The 16,639-nt window shown below is 44.2% G+C and overlaps 1 protein-coding gene across 2 annotated transcripts in view; it reads right to left on the bottom strand.

Moving 5' to 3' along the window:
- The window catches only part of PRKG1 (protein kinase cGMP-dependent 1), a gene marked incomplete at both ends in the record, with an annotated part of 441,876 nt that overhangs the window by 33,424 nt on the left and 391,813 nt on the right, over positions 1-16,639 (bottom strand). The gene's annotated exons all lie outside the window — the stretch shown is intronic.

Raw genomic sequence — 16,639 nt, 5'->3', positions numbered from 1 at the left:
GTCACAGCAGCTTTTCTGGATTGGATTCATGCTGTTGAGTTAAGAGAGATGCGATTCCCCAACGCGAATGAGAAGTGGCAGAGGACATGAATTGAATTCATGTAACGAGGAGGCCTCGTTATCTGCAAGCGATGGAGGGAAGAGCAGATGCAGCGGATGGTGGTAGGGCTCCCATGCCTCTTCCCCGTCTGCTCAAATGACTCCGAAAAGCTCAGCTTCACGTAGTTCTGAGTGATTTGGGGCAAGGGGAAATCTATGAATGGTCATATGGGTGAAAGTGAAAGAAAAAGCACCTCGTGCCACGTCCACCCGAGATCCTTACCTTCAACTAGGCCCCGTCTGAGCGGGGCTCGGAAGATCTAGGCCCATTGAGGCAACAGACAGAAGCATGGCACAGCGACAGTGTATTTTACACAACCAGCAAGATCCAGAGCCCGGGAATGCCTGAAAGCAAATTCTTGAGAGGCATTGAGAGCAAATGTGTATTTCTCGACGGTGCCTTGCCACTAGTCCTCAAAGAGGTCCCACCCCACATGCAAAACCCTTCTTATCCAGCATTCCCTCCAGATATTGAGCAATACATTTTTGGGGGGAGGTAGATGCTCCTTGACAAATGGTTGCAGCAACAAATCCACCCCAAGAGTATGAACCCAAAACCTTGGTGGGGAAAACCATAACACGCTCATCAGACCTGACTAAGAGGCTGATCCTGCAAGGTGAAGAGCACTCTTAGGTCTCCATGGACTTGCATTGGGTGAAAGGAAGATGCTCGCCCTAAAATTACAGTCAGGCAGAGCAGGCAGTGATAGCAGGGAATAAATATTTCCTAAATACTGTCCCTCTTTTTGGGAAAAGACTATATTTTGTGTTTCTTCCTCTGGGTACCACACGTCCAGCTCTCTCACGATGCACAAACACACCTTTCTACTTTCAAACTTCCCTTTCAAATAAACATTACTGGCATCAGTAAGAACAAAAATATCAAAAAAAAGACTGTCTCTTTACCTATTTTACTGTCCATCGCATAACGTTACAGTAAAGGTGCATTTATTTCAAGCACTGTCACATTATCGGAATTTATTAGCTCGTTCACAAGTACAGGATCACAAGATTTTACCAGGACATGTCCATCGACAGGGCAAGCGGGAAGACGCCAAAGACACCGAGCTGTTGGACAAAAGTACCGGCACAAGACAACTGTGATTTCTCCCCTCGGCAGTAAGGTCGCCGTTGCCCACCCAGCCCCAAGTTGTATGAACCAGGGAGCACTGAACTCCAATCACCCAAAATCCAAACGGGCTTTTCTGCCCTTTTGCAGAGACAACAGACTGATGGCACATCACTGTGCCCATAAATAATATCTGCCTGGTGTTTGCTGTCCTAGCGCTAACCCAGGATGAGTGCTATGGGGTTACCCACAGACTCATTAGAGAGTATTTCCTTGTGGATGAGGATTTGCTGCCCTGCACCAAGGAAGGCCAAGGAGGAGAACATCCAACTCATCTTCTACTCTTCCATTTTTCCTCATTCAAGCAACACTGAAAAAGTGAAAGGTGTCTATCGATCTATCGACATGTATCTGCAGATAGATAGATACAGAGAGAAAAGTAGGATAACTAATAACCCAGCTTTTCCTCAGGTCAGGTCTCCTTCTTCCAGATCATCCTTCTGAGGTCAGCAGTGCAGTGGCTTTAACTCCCGATTTAGCTGCTACCACTTCCGTCTAAGTCTTACACCTTTGACTGAAAATCCAAATCAAGAGAGATTGCGTTTGGATTTTTAAAAGCAATGTGCTAGTGGTGACGATGCAATCGAAAGCTACGGCTGCGCGGACCATTGCATCGAAAAGAAAGGCTGTCTTTCTTTTCCAGTTCACGTTGTCGGAATTTCTCTTGGACCCACCAACACTTGCGCTCGCAGCGTACTTGCCTTTAATGACATCAGGAGAAATAGCATACCTCCTGGTTTAGATTTTCTTATAGAAAGTGAATGTTTGAGTGGCAGCTAAAACAGACATTAAAGCTATGGCATCTCTAACTTCCTCTGGAAGGGGAAGGAGATCTGAAATTAAAAACATAAAGTTAAAAAACTAACAGAGAAATTCTTTTTCCCCTCCCCTATTTTAAAAGCACGTTACTTTTCAATTAGAGACTGGCAATGCAAACACGATCTTATGCTGTTTATTATCATAAGCTGTGCTCATCGCAGAGTTGTTTCCGCAGTTAAGCAAATAGATTTGTCTGAATTATGGGGCTTTGAATGCGTGGACACTGAGAAATGTAACGGAATGCATACAAATACAGTCAGTTAAAACAGCTTAGGAAGACCTCATCACTCAGGCTTCTTTAAAAAGTCTTCAAAGCTAATATTGTTGAACTCCTAAATGTGCCAAGAGGCTGGTAATACCTTATCAAACAGCTTACGCCTACTGGGGTCTGTACCTTACATCTAGCAAGACTATGAGCGGGACTTATCTGAACACAGGATGTGCAGGGAGCAACTTTATTAAAGTAAAAAAAAAGCCCTAAAATCCAAATTTCACCTTTCCAGATGTTGGCTGTGTGGATGCTGGTTTTCACTGAAAGTCAAAGGATGGGCATCACTGAAATGCAAATTTTGCTTTCTAGATGCAGGCGCTTGTCCTTCAGCTTCTGCTGAAAACGCCTGATGCTCCCAAGGGGACTCGCTCTCAGGGTCCTGCTTTGGGATGTCCCGGTTCCACCTTCGGTTAAAACAGCATTTGCACTTTTCTAAGACACTTGATGCCGAGAACATCCTGGAATAGTTCAAACAAGATACTCTACAGGACAGACTGACTTACAAAAACAAGACTTTAATCCATTTTAATTAAAAGGGGCGGAGGGAGGATGTGGAATTATTCCTTCCTCTGGTGGTGTTTCCTGTTCTGCACAGTATTAAAAGATATTGCTTAAGGAGGGGGTTTGTTTCTCTTTTTATTTCCTTTTTTGTGTTAGAAACTCTGAATGTAGCTGGAGACCCAAGAAACTGTCTCATTGCCACTGTATTGCACCTGGGCCTTGGCTCAACAGGGAGGGATGAAACCCAACTGGTTGCAGTTGGCACTATTGCATGTGGCGCGCTGGGTTAACCTGGGTGGGAAACTCCTTGGTGACAGCAGAAAAACAAAACATCGGTAACTTCTGCTGACTCCAAGACAGGCAGCAACAGCACGAGCTGAAAATCCGTGCTAAACAAAAGGAAAGCAAACGATTTTTCACAACACCTCAAATGCCGCGCTCCAACATCGTCATTTCATTTTAATGGAAAATAAATGATGATTTTTAAATGTTATTCATCAACAGTTTTTCTTCCCAAATAAATTCACGTTCAAATCACATATTTCTGTAACGCATTTCCTTGACAAGTCAATGTTTTCATTAGAAAAATCTCTACCAGTGTTCCTTGGGCAATGGGTGGACGAAATATTGATTCACTACCCTCTCTCTTCATGTGTCCCCTTGTCATCACGTTTCAATGCCACCTGGTATGTGGCACGGGGGTCTTTTGAGTTTTATGGTGGGTTTTTTAAACAGTACTCTGTTGGAATATTGTACCTACTAGATAAAAGGTGGCTATTATATGCTTTAGCTTGCTGTAGTCCACTGAATTTCATGTCCTGGCCACTCCATCCCTACTCCCAAGAAAGCTTTTAATTCTTGTTTTACCTTCCTAAACCATGGGTCACTACTGAGATAAAACTTGGGTTTAAACCCCCAGATTCAGCAGCTAAATCAGCTCTAGCTTGGGTATACTCAGTGATTCTGAATTCTGTTGTAGCGCTCAAACCCTCGCTCTTAAATTAATACAAGGTCAGTGAAAAATAAACCTGCCTTGGTTGCATGCTTGTTTGTCCCTGATGCAAACTGTCCTCGAGTCATTCAGAAGAAAAAAGAAGTATTATGATAAGGAAGGAGGCAATCCATTAATTTCCCTTCGTTCTCCTTATTAGTTCTGAATTTAACAGTCTGGATCTGTAGACTTGAAAGATAAGGCATCAAGGGTATTTCCTTTCACCTTTCTGATTGACTTGAGAGGAAATACCTACAGATTCCTAATTTGTTCCTTTGGAAAACTCAGGCTTGGGAGAAGTACCAAGGGAAAAAAACCATTTCCAACTGACCTATGTCAGGGTAATAAATCCCAGCTTACCAAAACTTGGTTTAAAGGTGCCACTATGTACCAGAGAAGAACACCAAAGCTATTCTAAGTCAACTTGTTGAGATTCATCAGGGAAGAGCCACAGTCACATTGCAACCTTGGAAAATAAGATGTGATCTCAAGGAAAAACAAACAAACAAACAAAACCAGTCTAATTACAGCTTTAAAGTGCTCAAATCATGGTTAGTGCTGCTCATTGCTCTTCTGCTTTACACAATCTCATGATCTAATTGTAAACCTCTAATCAGACCCAAATCTGCTCGTCTAAGCACATAAACATTAACTGTCCCTTTTGCCTTCAGCCTTAACGTAGGATGTTGGTTGTGTATGCAAATTCTCTAAATTCGCACCATGGTAACAGCGACGCTCACATGAAAGGGACTTGGCTGCCATTTTCTTTCTCTTAGATGTCTTATAGAACGTGAAGAACCGATCGATACATCACTGATGTCAGACAAACTTTCTTGTCGGGCTCACCATGTTCCCTACTTATTGCGCATTTGTTCAAATCCCACAGGATTCAGCCAACAGCATGCGCTCCGTTTTATCCTCAAATGGACCTAATCCCGCAGGAAAAAAATCACTTACTAGATGGTTTTCAGCTTGACAGCTGCTAAGGAGTAGAGGTCTATCTCGAGTGAATTGGTGTCCCTTCTCTGGGGGCTGTCCAGAGACATTTCATTATGAATAGGATAGGATAGGATAGGATAGGATAGGATAGGATAGGATAGGATAGGATAGGATAGAATAGAATAGAATAGAATAGAATAGAATAGAATAGAATAGAATAGAATAGAATAGAATAGAATAGGATAGGATAATACTGGTTGTTAAAATTATTATTATAATGCAATGTCTCCTGCAGACTCCTCCGAATTCTCACATAGACCCGCGTGTGATAGAACCTGGAGATATTGCTGGAGCAGACGGGTGAATGTGTTCTCTCAACCCAGCAGCTTCCCGAAAATGCCCCCAGATCACCAGCAAGAGCTATTAGTTGCACTGGGAGCACTGGACTAAGCCTCCCAAAGTGTCTCTGCAAAGCCCTCAATGTTTTATTCATCTGGCCGACGTTGGAGCCCTCCAACCATGCCGGCACGGCTAGTGGAAGATGCTGCATCTGGCATGTTTCATTATAATTTACTTTGCAGAAAAAAAGAGATGACATGTAAGGGGAAGGCGGGGAGAAAGGGGAATATTACATAACATCCTACTGAAAAAGCGGGAGCAGGCAGGAAGCAGATTTTTCCTTACAAAGCAAGTACGTGTGCGCACAAAGCGAGTCTTTCTTTCGCTCCGCTTGTTCATTCTGGCAAACAGATGAAACTGTGGGAAGAGATCAGTGAAACCGGGCTCCACATAACCAACCCCATCCTGGTATCACCCTGTGTCAAACCCGCTTTTAATTGGTCTGATCTGCTAACATTTTGCTTTCTTGTGTAAGTATTGCTTTCAAAAGCAAAATCAGTGTGTTGGGCCATGAAGGTCCTTTTAGCTCCATGTGGAAGAGACTCTGGAGAGGCAGTTTCTCCTGGAGTTGAACAACTCTACACAATAACAAAGGCCAGTATCTGGCAAAAGTCAAGAAAAAGCAGCAAAATGAAGGGTCAGTTTAAAGAAAATCCAGAGAAATAGAAAAACCAAAGCAACTGTGCACGCGTTGTCCCAAACACACCTAAGAAAGGTCTAAGAAAGAAGAACGGGTGAACTTGAAAGTCTATCTCTCAACGAGGCTATGGCACAACAAACGTTTAGGAGGGATGACATGACTATCACTGGGATGAAGATAACACCAAATAGCCTGGCCTACGGAAAGAGTGATTTCTTGTGTTAAATCAGGCTGACAAATCATCTCTAGAGGGAAATTCCAGCCAAAACAGGGACGGAGAGTGATCTGCTGAAGGATCTCCATTGAGACACCCAGCACAAGTGCACGGCAAACTCCAGACACGCTATCTGTCAAGCCTGAATTTCTAGGCACAATTAATGATTATTTTAGGAGATGGCTAATCAGGTCACCCAAGAAGAAAGAAAACTTGTGACTTGATGCTGAATAATATGTAAGACCCATTTTGAAGCACCACCAACAAAGAACCCCCCTGTAACAAAACCATGATGTATTGAGATTTAATATAGCCGGAGGTCTGAGAAGAGGTTTAAAATAAATGCACTGCTCTTGCACTTAAAAATTCAATAAGGGAATTCAACGAGTAGCTAAAAGAGTTGCTTAGGAGAATTAAATCTTAGCAGCAGCATGTAGGTGTCTGGAAGCACATAGTAAACATACTGTCTATTAAATGTGGACCTAGAATAGGTCAAAAGGAGGTTGGCGTGGCTGAACAGCAGGATGAGACAGTACATTAAAAGCAAGAAGGCATCTTTCAAATATGAAGTGGTTTCAAAGAAATCAATAAAGAGAAAAGAAAAAATGAATCCTGTTGAAAGGAAAAACACCATAAGGCAGGACAAAAAAAAAAATGCAAGTCACAACTTCAAAAGGCTTAAAACCAAATAATAAATCCTTCTCAATCCCAGCAGCAGCGAGGAGCCTGACAGTAGGCTGCAGGGTCTCCAGAGGCTCCTGTGCTAGAAAGAGCACGCTGAGAACAACAAAGCCATGTGCACTTTGTACCCCTGGGTTCAGCGGGGAAGATCTTGGGGAGATCCTCCCACCACAATCTTCCTTCCCAAGGGAATCACCGCCTTTGACTGAAGTGGCAGTAGGGGACCCAAGTTGACCAAAGGAACGTTAAGTCATCTCTAGGCCCAGATGGTGTTCACCCAGAACTTCTGCATGAACTCAAGGCGAACTACGAACCGCGGTTTGTAACCAGCTCCGCTTGCTGAGGGATGGAAGTGGCTTTTTGACGTGATCCAGAGCGCTGTCCTCAACTAAGTCCAACATCTGTCCTAACAGAATGAGTTGAGACATGGATAAATCTGACTTCTTTGGGGAAGAGCCAACATGCTTCACAAGTCTACTGGAGTTCTTTGAAGGGGTCGATGTGCACATGGGCAGGAGAGATCTGGTCGGTAGAGTTGGCTTGGATTTCCAAAAGGCACTTGACAAGGTTTGAAAGGCTGTTAGAGGAATTAAGCTGCTGTGAGATAAGAAGAAAGGCCTTTGCATTGATTAAAAAAAGGCTAAAGATAGGAAACAGCAGATAGTAATAAGTGGCTGGTTTTCCTAGTGGATGATGGCCAGCGGTGCTCAGATCTTTCCTGCTCAACATCTTTACAGATGATCTGTAAAAAGGGGGGAAGTAAGTAAAATGACAACATTGGTCAAGGATACTAAACCACCAAACACAGCAAACAAAAGCCCAAGGTGAGAAATTGCACAAGGACTTCAAGACACCGAGGGACAAGATAATGCATTCACTTGAAATCCTGTAGAAACGCAGCGATGAGCATCAGGAAATTAAAAAATCCTTATCTGATACCTGCAGCAATGGGTTGATTTGTCCACCTTTACCACCTCTCTCCCATCTCCAAACCTCGGGCAGAACGGGAAAAGGTACCGAGAAGTGTGACGGTGAGGAGCATGGGTCTGGATTGGTTTCTGCTGCAAGAATGACCGTGTTCGGGGCTCCTTCTCGGGGAAAAGACAACTCAGGTAGGAGATGACAAAGGTGTAAAACTTGGGTGTGCAATGAAAAGCAGCCGAGCAGATTCAGGGGAAAAAATGAAACACAAAGGGCTGCTAAATATATTGATACGCAGGAAGTGCCTGAATCATGGGGTCACAAGTCAAAAAGCATCTCTTGGCTCTTGTTCTCCTTCCTCAGTACCAGCTGCTGGGCACGGTCAGAGAACACAGGGTTAGCGACGTCTTGATGCAGGGAGGCACTTCCAATGTGTCCATATATAGCCAGAATAAACTGAGACACTCAAGACCCCGACTTGTAACGACTAAAAGCATCGAACAAAGCGGAGGGTTGTGTTCGGTAGCGCCTGCTCCGGGAGCCTGTTTGTGTTCTACATGGGGAGACATGAGCTGTTCAATCTTACGACTTGTCTTTACTAGATAAAAGGAAGTATTTTATCAGACATTTATTTAACACATGGCAGCTAACACGAGAGAAAAACATAGTTCTCACTTATTCACTGATGCTATTCCTAAATTCACCACATGAGAAAAATACTAAGTGCTTTGTCAACATTTGAGTATTACCATGTGCTAATTAGAGAGAGAGGGGAAAAAAGGAACCAAAGAAACCACCCTAACCCCTAAGTTTTTCTGCTGCAGATGACTTGAAAAGTAACGCAAGTCGTCTCATTTGGGGAACACCAGGAAGCTGGAAGGCTCAAAACCCCTCACACCACAGCAGTTCACCAACTCATTTGCCACTCTTCTAATGGAGGAAAATACTTCTTAACAAGTCTGCCACATACTCAGCTCATTCTGGCAAAGGGCCGATGGCATCCCAGGAGCTGAACGTGGGAAAGGGACCTGGGGGTCCTGGGGACAGCAGGATGAGCATGAGCCAGCACTGGGCCCTTGTGGCCAGGAAGCCAATGGGACCTGGGGTGGGTTAGAAGGGGCTGGTCAGTAGGTCAGAGAGGTTCTCCTGCCCCTCTGTTCTGCCCTGGGGAGACCACACCTGGAATCTTGTGTCCAGTTGTGGCCCCTCAGTTCCAGCAGGACAGGGAACTGCTGCAGAGAGTCCAGCGCAGCCACCAAGATGCTGAAGGGAGTGGAGCATCTCCCGTGTGAGGAAAGGCTGAGGGAGCTGGGGCTCTGGAGCTGGACAAGAGGACACTGAGGGGGGACTCATTCATGTTTACAGATATATAAAGGGTGAGTGTCAGGAGGATGGAGCCAGGCTCTTCTCAGTGACAACCAATGGTAAGACAAGGGGCAGTGGGTTCAAACGGGAAAACAAGAGGTTCCATTTAAATATGAGAAGAAACTTCTTCCCAGTGAGGGTGTCCAGCATCCCTTTGTGGGGTTCTGTCCGTTTTCCAGCCGAGACCACTTGTGCATGGTACTTTTCCGTATTTCCACTGGAGGGCAGGAACACCCCGCGTTTCCAGGGGCCACTTCTAGCTCATTCCCACACACCCATCCACTTAAACCAGCCTCATAAGGCCTGGCCTTCAGGAGACATCCTTGTACACTTACAGACTTGCATTTGGTTTCTCTCCTGCTTTTAAGAGTAGCCTCATTTTTTCAAAACAACACCATTATTTTCTCAAAATAACTCCAGTATTCCCAGTTTAGCCCCATATCAATACCCACTCCAGTGTCCCTTTGCTCCCTGCAGCGCTCAAAGGTCCCCCATGTTCCCCACCTACCTTTCCTATAGGTAGCACAAACATGTCAGAAGTACATGTATATTTGCTGACCGGCAGGTTAACATCCTCACCGGATGTTTTAAAAGGTCTGCAGAGCTGATCTGGGGAGATACAGATTGTCTTGTCTGTATCTTTATTAGTGAAAATAATCATTAAGAATTAGAGGACACAGGAAGAAATTAGGTATGTTGTCTTCCATAAGGGGAAATGTTGGAGTTATTGAAGGGTTCATGCACAAGGCTGAGCTGCTTGACAGTTTATTTAGTTCCAAAAAGCATCTCAGAAGGTTCCCCAGTAAAGGTAATTACAGGCAAGAAGGTGCCAGGAGACAAAAGGAAAGGTGTTATGGAGCAGCCTCGTGCTGTGCTGGGACCTGCGCTGCTTGATGGATTTAAAATCCATGGGTGCAAAGGTTCAATAGCAGAGTGCTGAGTTTTTCTGTTAACATTAAGCTACACAGAGTAGCAGAAAAGCCAGGGTGAACCATGATGAGCTGCAGAAGGACTTGAGGATGTTCGGTGACTTGTCAATACAGATGAAATTAAACAGACGTGAATTGATATGCATAGAAAAAATAACCCCAACTTCTAACGTCAAAAGATGGGCCGAGAGATTATTGTTCCTCCCCAAGAGTTTGTAACAGTCCCATGGAAGCATCAGAGAATGCCAGGGATGACCAGGACAGGAGCAGACAACAACCTGCCCTTATACAAACCCTCTACTCCTTTACAGGAGTAAGGACTGAGCAAGCCAGGGCTGAAAATTATCTACAACTTGGTAATTTCCACATTTTTTTAAATAAAAGGAGACACTGCTTCACTAAAATCTGTTTTCTCTTTGGAAGTATCGAAGGGTTTAATATTTGGTATAGTGCTGAACACGCTCCGCATACCTAAGTTTTATAGACAAATTCTTTCACAACTAAAGCCAAAAATGTCAACATTTTGTTGCTATTTGCTATAATGACCCTATGTTATCTCATAAACCAGGAAATAATTCCACAGGTGAAGCTGCGGCTTTTCTGACTTCTGCTTAATTCGCTTTATCTCTCCGTGTCTACGTCCTTAGCTGTAAAATGAAGATACATTATGGAGATCTATTCAAGAACAGCTCACCTGTGGGATGTCTGGGACCAGGTCCAAGGTCCATTTTGCCCAGTATCTGCGCTGGAGAACGACCGTGAGGACGCGCCGGGAGAGGCAGAGCAAGCACGTCGTGATAGTGCCTTTGAATCCTCCTGCAGCCTCTCCACGCTCGAGGGGTTTGCAGGAGCCCTTGGAAAGTTTTTCCATCAAGGAGCAGAGTTTTGCGCAGCAAAACCATCCTGCTTGTCATGATCCACATGAGAAGTTCCACAACCAGAGTTTCAGGTGTGGGAAATGGAGCTCAGCATCCTCCTAAGACGAGGACTGTGCCACCGTTTATACTACTGTAATAAAACCACGTTTTTTTCATTAAACTCTTAAGCATCTTTGTGTCACGGGGATGCCCAAAGCTGCTTTTTCCGACACAAACCTAAGCAGTTGCAAAGGGATGATCCCCTCTGCTCCGCAATATGTCACAAAGCCCAGATCACAGCAAGGACTCCTCGCACTGCAAACACTTCTCCAATAGCACCCAGTGGTCAGTCTACACACAAAATCTTTCCCAAAGTCCCTTTGTGTTCTTGAAGAGGATCACTCACTTGCTTTAACAAGTGTTTTTCTCCTCCCTCTTTCAGCATCTTTAATACGCAACAAAATTCTAACTGCTGGCTCACCAAGAGGATAGAGAGACCCAGTAACTCTTATTTTTTAATGTAACAAAATAATACTTAGCCAAAGGGTAAAAAGCGACTTCTGGGGAATAACTATATAGTCAAACACATGGTTTCTGATAAAGATTGTCTTCCTGCATTTCCCCTCCGCTAATGGCTATGCTGTCACTTGAAACTCCCTGAAGAGACTTAATGCCGCCTTCTTTTCCTGGAATTAGCAGCGGCAGTTTCAAATTAGCTTCCCTTTGCCTGAAAATTAATTAGAAAAGGCCTGAACTCAGCTCCATGCCAAACAAGCATAATTTTGTGAACTGTTACTGTCAAGCGCTTCAGCATCAAATGCTGCCGGCTCCTGATTAACACCAGGCAGCCCAGGGAAGGTCAGAACTTGTTTCCAAGTGATACCGGGGAATTAGGAACAACTGCATCCAGCAGGGATAAATACAAATCTGCTTTTTAAATAGGTAGTAGTTGATTATCTTATTATGGTATAAGAAAAGCTGATTTTTTTTTCTTAAAAATATTTGATATTTGTCATTTAACTTCTAGTTTTTGCAGCAGCTCCTCGTTCTGGCTGAACCAAGGGGTGTGAGGCTTGCCAAACAAACGTCTGGAATTTGGAGCAGCCTCCTGCAGCTCGTCTGTGCTTGGAAGCATCCTGAGATGGTTTGGATGCTCCCTGTGGGAGTCACTAGTGATGAACCGGAGGGATTAGATAATATTTCCCCCCACAAACCAAAAGGGTGGGTGGCGAGTAGATCAAACGATGGAGCAGGACACAGCAGGGGATCTCTCTGAATTTGGAGTTTGAGATCATCGCAGTTCTCCTCCTCCAGCTCTTCCTGCAGGGGCTGGAGCAGAGCTCCTGTGGTGACCAGGGGGTGACAAGGCCACCCGCTGTCTAAATCAGGAGTTCAGATCTTGTTTCAAGGACTGTTACACCAATGGGGCTACATCTGCCACCTGGGCCCTCCATGTCTACTACGCAGGCAACCTCTTTGTGCAGTCATCTCTGCCACCTACAGATCTGAGCTACGATGCTATGAAGTGGGAGGCTGGATTTACCGATCCTACCAGCTGGAAGTCTCCTACACTCTTTGAGATCCCCAAGAACATTCTAGCCCATGGTAGATACCAGCAAGCTACTCTGCCCCTATTTCTCTACCCCTATTTCAGTGACAACCAACGGTAGGACAAGGGGCAATGGGTACAAACTGGAACATAAGAGGTTCCACTTAAATATGATAAGAAACTTCTTCTCAGTAAGGGTAAGAGACACTGGAACAGGCTGCCCAGGGGGGTTGTGGAGTCTCCTACTCTGCAGACATTCCAACCCACCTGGACACCTTCCTGTGTAACCTCATCTGGGTGTTCCTGCTCCGGCGGGGGAACTGGACTGGATGAGCTTCTGAAGTCCCTTCCAATCCATTACTTTCTGTGATTCTGTGATTCTAACGCCTTGAAAGCTCATCGCCAAAGGTCAAAAGACCTTTCTGGTCCTCTTGAGAAGGGTAAACCTAGACTCCGCAAGCAATCCAGTTGTTTTAATTGAATGGGTTACATTTGAAGACTGCTGGTCACCATCCACTAGGAAATCCAGCCAGTTATTACTATCTGCTGTTTCCCATCTTTAGTAAACCTTTGTGAAGTTGTTAACATCATTCCAACCTGTAGGCCACCGGAGAGGTCCAGAGCCTCAGTGGAGGTGGGAATAAAACACTTTGTGGAGAACATCATGCAGGTGGACCAGCAGGACCAGTGGAGAGTTGGTGGCCAAGGCTGCAGTATCACTGCTTACCCTGACAAAAATCTATAAAACATAAATCCCCCAAACGACCTACGAAGTAGAAGGGAAGGGAATCTAGCTGCTATTGTATTTATTCTCTTCTTTTGGAACAATAAGAAGACACTCTGAGGCACAAAAGGACATTTCGTGCCTGTATAATCCAGGGATACAACAGCATTAAGGGACACGGATTTGCCCAGGAGAAGTGGAGAATGAAGTTTCATTGCAAAAAAAGAAGAGAACTCACTTTGAACAAGGGTTTGGCCCAAGTACTCCCACCTTTGGCAGACAGTGGAAAGGCAGTTTCATGGCCAACAGACAGCTCAGATATATCTATATATATTTATGGGGTAACATCAACTATAAAGAGATGCATGAAAATAAAGACCCACTAAACCAACTTCCTGGCATGGTTAAAAAAACCTATTTCTAGATGTTGTGTTAAGAGATTGAGCACTCACCACTCCCTTTTTGAACATTGTTTTTAAAGGTAATTTTAAAATCTCTTCAAGAACAAAGTGACCAAGAACCACAGATGCTGAGACATACCCTGAAGTTGTAATGTGGGGTGACGGAGATAACGTAACAGCATTGCTTTCTGATGTAACACCTTGGATTAGATCTTAAATGGTGTTTTTCATATAAGGATGCTGAAGGACAGAGCAAAGCCACTTGCTCAAGATTATTCATGGTGCTGTTCAACCCTACTGAGAAATTAAAGGACTTTAGCTACCCTAGTCCTTCCAGACCCAAAGGGTGAGAGCAGGGGAAGCCACACACGTTCATCTCACGCTACAACCTACTAAACCTGACTCAGCAATACCAACTCAAACGAGCTTCAAGGAAACTAGAAAGAAAAAGAAAGGAGAAGAAAAGCCATCTGCCAAGAACAGGGTTATCTCAAGGGTGCTGCCACATCAACCTGCAGAGAAACGTGAACTCTGGAAAGAGCCCGTAGACCAGGCAGTTTCCAACAGGCCTGCTTGGTCTTCAAAATAAGTATTTGTGAGAAAAAGAATAACCGAAAGGTTACTTAGCATTCCAAGGGGTGATGGTTTCAGCTGAATCTGCGAGGAGCATCTCACTGCTGATCGGTATTAACAGGTATTTAGGAACATAGCTGTGACATCCACCTTGATGGGCATCAACATTCAAACACCCGAATTACACATTTCAGAAAAACGCTTTAAGTCCAACAAGTATTAACTCCACCAAAACCCACTGTTTCTACGCCTTCTTCTGTATATATCCTTACATAGTTTGCCACATCCACTGTTTTTTAAATTCAGACCTGTTGAAAGATGCAAAATTTATCTTCACATTTTTGGCATAACCTTAGACACTCTGTATTCAAAACATCACACAGAGATATTCTTCTAAGTTAGACTGGAATGCAAACATCTTCCAAGGAATTCATATACACACCATATACATGTCCTTAAGGAGGCTTTTCTAATTATTTCGGCTCATTTACATCACTCACCTTGATTCACCAACACATACTGGAGCAGCTGATACTAAATGATATACCGTAATATATGAACCAGAGTACGTTTCTCTGGCAAAATGTAAGGAATTGTACATGAACGTCCTGTTTCCAGGTATAATTGGTTAATTATACAAAAAGGAAAGGTTTCTTAAAACATTTTCATCTGCAGTGCAGCACTTTGCACTAAAAGAGCCAGAAAGGAAAAGCAATAAAAACTGTTATCTCCTCCTCAGAAAAAGCAAACTTAACTTTTTAGCATCATACACGGATTTTCAGAGGAAAAAGGATAAAAGCACCACATCAAGATGCCTCTGGAAGGAGAAAACTCAGATACAATCAACTTTCTTGCCTTTAACTTGCCTTGATTTTTCCCTTCCCAGTGTGTCTGGCTCTGAGCGTGCTGACGCCAGGTGCACCACGGTGGCAATTCAGCAGAGAAACCCAGTTGTATTCCCAGCTCTTTATTTTCTTTATTCTCTATTGCCATAACAGCCCAGGTTCCCATAGAAACTGAGAGTAAAGAGCGAAAGTGTAAAATACAGATAAACAGGTCTAAGATGGCAGTGTTATGTTTTATTAGACGTATAAATATGACAAACAGGCGCTGGGTATGGGTTCCTTTCTAATAGAAAAAGCCAGATAATGCTGCAGCTTATCAAATAAATATAGAGCATATCAACTGTAAAGACCGGAGTCATTGAGTGCTGACTGTTATCAGGTTCACGCCGCTTTCTGAAATGGAATTGTTTTCTAGATTATTCATTTTTGGAGCAAGCAAAATACTTTCTTATCTGCAGGTCTGACCCTCAGTCTCCCAAGGGCCTCAAATCACTGTTGATTCTCCTCTAATGACACCGGCGCTTTGCATTGCAGGAATGGGGCAACAAGCACTAATTTCACAGGGGCTTTGAAAGGTGAACTTTATCATTTTCAATGAATATTGGCATATAGATCGAAGCTCTCCAAAAAGTCCTTCCACTGTAACAATGGTTTTCTGCGCAAAGACCAGGCCAGATGCTTTCTTCATACTTTTCAATAAGTTCATGTATTATATTTTGATTGCATTCCTAGATTTTTTTTTTTTAATAGAACTCACTTAAAAAACCTAGAGAAAGGTGTTTATTAAGATGGATGACTTCAGGAAAATTAGCAATTTGATTGCCCCGGCGAACTGCCAATAAGATAGGAGGATTCTTCATATCATAACAAGATCACTGCAAATTATTTCAAATTCTGAATAGTTTTGAGAAGTCAGTGATAAAATATGATTTTAAATCACACAATCACAGAATTGACTGGGTTGGAAAAGACCTCATAGATCATCAAGTCCAACCCTTGGTCCAACTCCAGGCCATTGACTAGATCATGGCACTAAGGGCCATGGCCAATCTCAGCTTAAAAACCCCCAGGGCTGGTGAGTCCCTGGGTCCAATGCCTGACCACTCTCTCTGCACAGAATTGCTTTCTCATCTCCAGCCTCAATTTCCCCTGGCAGAGTTGAAGCCCATGGCCCCTTGTCCTATTGCTGATGCCTGGGAGAAGAGCCCAATCCCCACCTGGCTAGAACTGCCCTTCAGGTAGTTCTAGAGAGTGCTGAGCTCACCTCTAAGCCTCCTCTTCTCCAGACTAAACAAGCCCACCTCCCTCAGCCTCTCCCCATAGGGCTTGTGTTCAAGTCCCTTCCCCAGTCTTGTTGCTCTTCTCTGGACCCTCCAGCACTTCAATCTCTTTCCTGAGCTGAGGGGCCCAGAACTGAACACAACACTCCAGGTGTGGCCTCCCCAATGCAGAGCACAGGGGAAGGATCACTGCCCTTGTCGTGCTGACCACGCTGGTTTGGATACAGGACAGGATCCCATTGGCCTTCTTGGCCACCTGGGCACACTGTTGGCTCATGTTGAGCTTCCTGTCCATTAGCCCCTCAGGTCCCTTTCTGCCTGACTGCTCTCCAGCCACTCTGTGCCCAGCCTGGACCGCTGCAGGGGGTTGTTGTGGCCTGAAGACCCTTTCAAGCACAAACACCCCCATTAGTATTTAGTTCTGAGCATGCTCATTGTGCCGTCTCCAAAGGGGTGACCTGCGCTACTAGAAACGTTCATCTTCCAAGCACTTCCATCCACTAAAACTTGTG

The sequence above is a fragment of the Nesoenas mayeri genome, assembly GCF_963082525.1.
Source record: "Nesoenas mayeri genome assembly, chromosome: 7".
Lineage (NCBI taxonomy): Eukaryota > Metazoa > Chordata > Aves > Columbiformes > Columbidae > Nesoenas > Nesoenas mayeri.
Note: the sequence above shows the minus strand (reverse complement) of the source record. Positions and strands in the feature narration are given on the sequence as shown.